Here is a 6,703-nt window from a genome sequence, read left to right as displayed (position 1 = left end):
ATTTGGAGTCAATTGTTGGCAATTACCCACATTTTACAAAAAGAGCAGGAATGGTTATTCAAAAGTTACTGCAGGCAGGAGTTACTCTTGAATTTGATTGGTCAAAGACTTCAACAAATAGATAAAAGATCGATGAAGAAAAGGTTGGAACTTTGCTTCAAAAAAATACTCAAGCACACTCATATCCCCTGCGACTTACTGAGTCTGCGTTCGAGTCATTTTTCTGTAGGGTTCCTTCCATGTCCTTACTTTTCATTTACATTTCCTGTAAGCTTTATTTTCTTTGCAAATTTATCTTTCAAGCACATTTGCTTTTCTTATTTTCCTTTAAAAGCTTTGCACTTTACTTTTTCGATTTCAAAGTTCTTCGATCCTGTCGAAGGCAATGTACAACTTTTATTTAAATTGAATGCAATTCATTTCAAATTCAGTCAATTTATTTTCAGAATTTACTTTGTTTATCTTTCATATTTTCTTTTATTTTGCTCGATATAAAGATCCTTTGATGCACTTTAAAAAACTGGTATTCACAGAGGAATAGGTTTCGCTCCCAGACCATTAGATATTGAACCACTTTCGATTTGCTAAAAATTGATAAAACAATATGTACTCTTATTTATTTAAAAATAAAAAAGTTTTAAAAAGTGATCTAGGTGTGAATCGATAGGGGCTATGTTTTACAAGTAGTCCGAAGGGAGTGTTATTCGCAAGGTTTTGAAAATTAAACTGATCATCAAACCATTTTATTCATTAGTTTATTAGTTTATTGGTTCAATCGTAATTTAACCGAAAAAATTGTTTATAATGAAATAATAAATAAATTATAAATATATATCCTAAAACATAATTATATAGTCTAATATAAACCTTAAAATATTTTCTAAATTTAAAGTATTATATGAAATGTCATCGACCAAAGTCTTATGATATTGTAAGACTACAAACTCAAAAGTTAAATAACAAAAGAAAATATTCAACAAAAAATTCAACACAGCTCAATCTCCTGAATTAAATCTAGATGGAGATGCAACTTATTCACGATCGTTCGATCATATCCAACTCACAGAAAAATAGATAATGCCAAGGGATTTGGAAGAATCACAACCAAGCCTATGCATCTTATGAAAAACAATTCAGGACTTAATTCAATTCATTTTTTTCATTGAATAAAAATAAAACAATGCAACAAAATAGAATACAGTACAGCAATGTAAAGAACTAATCATTCAACAATTCAATCTAAGTAGCACTAACGTAAATGATGCCAATCTGTTACACAGTGTGCCTATTGCAGCATTCACCAAGCATTCTGCCTTTTATTTTATTAACGTCCAAATTGTTTTGAAGTTAATTATAATAGAAAAAGAATCCAATTTTCAGGAAGTAGTAACAAAATCATGAAATTTGAACAAAATCAAATATTCAAACCAAAATGATAATAATAAGCAAAATTAAATGCTCAATATTACTAAATATTCAGACCAAAATTATAATCAGAAAAATCAATGTCTAATCTTATTATTTAAAACACATTCAAAAAGGAGGACACTCATAAATTTAGCATGATTTTGAAGTAGACCAAGAGTGAGGGCAGATGAAAATCAGTGCCAGCATGATGGCAAGGCACAACAGAGGTAATAGTTCTGGCGGCCTTCTTCGAGCTTAAACACCGCGGTAGTAGCGACGACTTCACCCTTCACGTCGCCTCCTCCCGTGACCTCTCCACCCCTTCTTTCCAAGCTAGATCTATTTTTCCCTTCTGAATGGAGCATTTGAAAAAGAAAATGAAGATGAAGAACTGAGCAATAGCATTGACCTTCAAGCAGCTCAAGAATAAGAAAAAAACACACAATACAACTGCATCTATAGTTCAGCAGAGCATGAACAATCTCAGCATCAGCTTCCAAACACACCACAAAATTATCCTTTGCCCAAACACTTACCTTCGAGCAGAATGGCAAGAGAGACGAGTAGCAGGACAACGAGCAGGACGGCGCGTAGATGATGACAACGGATATGGAGAAGAGACCAAGTCCTGGAGACTAGGAGACACCGACAGGGTCACAGGATGAAGATTGAAGCCAACGCTGCATGCGACGGACAGCGACAATGGCAAGGGAGTACGGCAGTAGTGGAGGATAGGATTTTCCTTCGGTTGAGGTTGAGTGAAGGAGTGAGGGAGACTGCAAGTGAAAGGGGAGAAGAAAAGTTCTTTTGATTTTTTTTTAAAAGTATATGTGAAACGACCACATTTTAAGAAAATTAACCTGTTTTTGTTTGATTTGACTGGCTGACTTTTGACTGATTCAACAGTTTATATCCAGTTTTTATTTTAGCAGTTTTGTATAGTTAATTGAAACGTGACACGCGTCGATTCATGGTTGGACCGACCAGTTCGATCCGATTTGCAAAACCAACTTATTTGTCGTTTATGTTTTTTTTTCCATTTGTGTTTCTTCTTGATGAAATTTTCTACACCTCACAGTTTGGATGTGTTAAGATTATTTTGTCTTTGAAAAAAAAGAACTCTCACTCTATTTGTTTATTGACTTAGCCTTGCTATTTAACTTTAGCTAAGTTCCAGATCCAGTCAACGATAAAAATAAATAAATGAATAAACAAAATAGTAATAATGTATATAGTCAAAGAAAAAGAATATTAGATGACTATTAAAATTAATTATTTTTTGTTATCAATTAACTATTAATGTTTAAAATTACGAGATAAAATATGTTATTAAATTACTAAATTAAAGGGACTAGATTAAAGAAATTGAATTAATAATAAATAATAACAAAAAATAATAAATTCTAATAACTATTTAACATAATTCAAACAACACTTATATATATATATATATATATATAAGTGTTAAGTTTGTACAAAGGGTTTAGGAAAGAAAAGAAAAATAATTTAAAAAAATATCATATTCATTTCTTTTTCTTGATTATAAGGTTCTTACCAATATATAGACCAAGAGTACGCTAATTATACAATAATATCCTAATAAATTACATTGATTTTTTTCTGATTCTCTTTGATATTTTTCTGATTTTGTTCTCTAATTATGATATTCTAATACTCCCCCTCAAGATGAGTAGTGGGATCACCAATACTCAACTTGGTTAGAACTTTAGCAAGGGCTTGTCTTGAAACTGCTTTAGTAAGAATATCAGCCAATTGATCTTTTGATCTCACAAATGGAAGCTCAATAGTACCATTCTCAATTTTTTTTATAAAGTGTCGAACCACCTCAACATATTTTATTCTATCATGTTGTACGAGATTCTCTGAAATGTTAATTGCCACTTTGTTGTCACATTTCAGCTGGCTTGGCAATTGTGGTGGAAACCCAATCTCAGTCATCAATTTTCTTATCCACAATATTTCAGTTATGCCTTTAACAATCCCTCGAAATTCTGCCTCTGCGCTTGAAAATGCTATAACTTTGCTTATGTGCTTTTTCAAGTGACCAGGTTTCCTCCAACAAGTGTAAAGTAACCAGCTGTTGATCTTCTATTGTTTGGGTTGCCCACCCAATCTGTGTCAGTGTATGCCTCAACCTTCAAATGGCCATTCCTTTTGAATATGATTCCACTTCCTGGAGCTCCCTTCAAATAGTGAACTATCCTTATAGCAGCTTTTATATGATCTTCTTGTGGCTTATGCATAAACTGACTTACTATTCCCACAGCATAAGATATGTCAAGCCGAGTATGTGATAAGTAAATTAGTTTTCCAATCAGTCATTGGTACCTTTCCTTATCTGCTAGGGTGGCACCTTCTACTATCTTCAACTTGTGACTAACTTGCATGGGCGTATCTATTAGTTTGCAATCCACCATTCCTGTTTCTGCCATAAGGTCCAAAATCTTCCTAAGAAATATTTTAGGCTTCCCAAATCCTTCATTTCAAATTTTGTAAATAGGTTCCTTCTCAATTTTACAATTTCTTTAGCATCACTTCCCATTATGATCATATCATCCACATAGATTATTAGACAAGTGATTAAATCTTCCCGATTTTTCAAAAAAAGGGTATGATCAGAGTTGCTTTGCTTGTACCCATACCTTTTCACATCCACTGTGAATCTTCCAAACCAGGCACGTGAAGATTGTTTAAACCCATAAAAAGCCTTCTTTAACTGGAAAATTTCATGTTTTTTAAATTCCATTGAGAAACCTGGAGGAGCATCTATGTCCACTTCTTCTTTCAACTCTCCATGCAAGATGTAAGAACCAGAAATAATTAACTAATTAATTAACGTAAAATAATAATAAATTAATGGTTCCAAAATAGGTTTCAAAAATTTAGAATATTAACTAGAAAATATAAATATGATAATTGGACTCAGTAGATTTTTCTGAGTTGAAAAATGTAATTTTCTTCGAAAAATTGCGTAAAATCGTGTACCAGTAAATTTACCAGCTGTACCGGCTTAAATCTGTTTGGTATTGTGCGAGAATAATAAAATAGTAGAAAAACTTAGGAAAATATTTAGAATTAAAAATCGGGCATTAATTTTAAAGGTTTGGCCCGAAATTGGACCAAACGGGCCAAAAACGCTAACGGATTGGACCGGGCCCAAATTGGGCCCAAGCCCAACATATAAATACACTTAAATGAGCTCATATCAGATCATTCACCACCAAACACAACACACACCCGCTGAAGTGAGGAGGGGAAGAAGAGAGAAAAGTTACTATTCACATACAACTTTAATCGACCATATCTCGAGCTACGGTGCTCCGATTCGCATGCTGTCGGCGGCTACGCGAAACTCTCGCTGAGCCTGTTAGTTCTATCTAACCTTTGTTGGTAAGATTTTGAAATTTTATCTCCTTTTCTCTGCCCTAATAAATTCGAAATTTTAGGCTTTGGTTTTGAGTGAATTTTTATGTTTTGATTGATTAGGTGGTATTTAAAGTTGGGCTATTGGTGGTTTGTGCCCGAAACACCATAAAAAAAAGGTAAGAAAACTCTTTACCTTGTGAAATTGTGATTATGATGAACCCTAGGTTGATTGGTTATAAATTATGTGTATATATAGCTTGAAGTTGTGATTGTTGGCATTTATTTGGAGCTTTGGATTGCTTGTTGGTGCTTGGAAGCTTGGTTGGAGGTTTTTGGTGGATTTGAAAATAGTGGGAATCGGCCAAGGTATGGTTTCAGTTTCTTCTATGTAGTATATAATATTTTTGGACACTTAGACTAGTGGACTATAGGATAGGTTTGAATGGTTGATAGTGGATTGTGATTATTGATGCTTGTGATGATTTTGATGAATTATGATAATAATTGCTGATGTTGGAATGAATAATGATAAATATGTGAAATATGAGGAAGTTATGAATATTTAAAGTTTGGGGTATAAAACTGAAATTCTGCAGATTTGAAAATTTTCTAAGTCTGGTGAGGGTTGCGTACGTGACACAGTGCATGCGACGCGGCCAATCCATTCGGGTTGGGCATCTCACGTACGCGGGCATTGCATGCATACACAAACTATCAGAATTTTGACCTTTGCGTATGCGAACTTTAACACGCGACGCGAGCAATCCATTCGGGTTGGGACACTCGTGTACGCAAGCAGGTGGTTGCAAACGCGACCACCCATTTTTGACTACATGCGTACGCGAGATAGGGGTTGCGTATGCGAGACTCCTGTTTTGTTGAAATATCGTTTTTCTTCATTTTTAAAGGTTCTCTAGCTTTCCATACATTCTTTACATACCGTTTAAGAATACTATTTAGTGCTTAGGTCCTAATACTACTAAAGATGAGTTAGAGACTTAAATAGTTGAATTTCTGTATGAATTTTGGAAGACAAAGACTTAGGTTTTTGAAGTATTGAGGATGGATTTATTGAGTGAGATGGTAGAGTACTGTAATGATGATTAATATGATGAGTTGTGGAGTTACGTATTGATGGTGTTTGAGACGAGTCTAGGACTCGGAGTGGAAAGATGACCTTACTGAGTAGTGAAAATGATTTGTGAAAGCCAATGATATATTGTTTTATGCTGAGACTGTTGAGTCGCTATGCGCCTCGGGCAAGGGCTGTGGTAGTCTCCCGCTTGTCGAGGTCATGGCGCCGGCGTAAGGACGGTTGGTTTATCCCGCTTACGTTGAGATGTGAGGGCTGGGGTTGTATCCCGCTCGCATAACCTTCTCTGCTGCATGAGTGTGCGGCGCCTATATCCTTGGTGTGGAAAATTTCTCTACTGCATGAGTGTACATAGCCTATATCTCTGGCATGGCAGGAAGGCTACATCCGGAAGGATGTGTCGGGTTGGCATTTATAGACCGACAAGTGATATCACGAGCCACTTAGGACAAGCATTCATCATGTGCATATTCTATATGTTTGTTTGCTTTGCTGACTTGCATTATTTGCCTAATTATACGACATGTTTAATTGCTTTTTGCTTTACTTGCTATATATGATAATTACTTGTGCTTTACTTGTATAAATTACTTGTGTTTTCTGCTGGGATTGAGGATGTTCGGAAGGCGGTGGCGATGGGATCGCAAGGAGGTTAGGCTAGTGAAGGCTGTGGGACAGTAGTAAATTGATAGTTAGAAGTCCCCCTAAGTTAGGTTCCCTTAATTCATTTATGGTTTTAAAGTTATGGTTTTAAATTTAGTTATGCTTTAAGTTTGAATCTTATGCTTGATATGAAGTTCTAGGATTTCCTCTGGC

General features: G+C 34.9%; 1 long non-coding RNA gene across 1 annotated transcript; it reads right to left on the bottom strand.

Moving 5' to 3' along the window:
- Window positions 1–1,373: 1,373 nt before the first annotated feature.
- Window positions 1,374–2,261, bottom strand: LOC148548976 (uncharacterized). Its single transcript, XR_015896769.1, has 2 exons — window positions 1,944–2,261; window positions 1,374–1,759 (listed from the first exon to the last, which is right to left on the bottom strand). It is a non-coding gene; the product is annotated as an uncharacterized LOC148548976 (long non-coding RNA).
- Window positions 2,262–6,703: the final 4,442 nt, after the last annotated feature.

Source organism: Arachis ipaensis, chromosome B8 (genome assembly GCF_059453495.1).
Source record: "Arachis ipaensis isolate K30076 ecotype BB chromosome B8, ASM5945349v1, whole genome shotgun sequence".
Lineage (NCBI taxonomy): Eukaryota > Viridiplantae > Streptophyta > Magnoliopsida > Fabales > Fabaceae > Arachis > Arachis ipaensis.
Note: the sequence above shows the minus strand (reverse complement) of the source record. Positions and strands in the feature narration are given on the sequence as shown.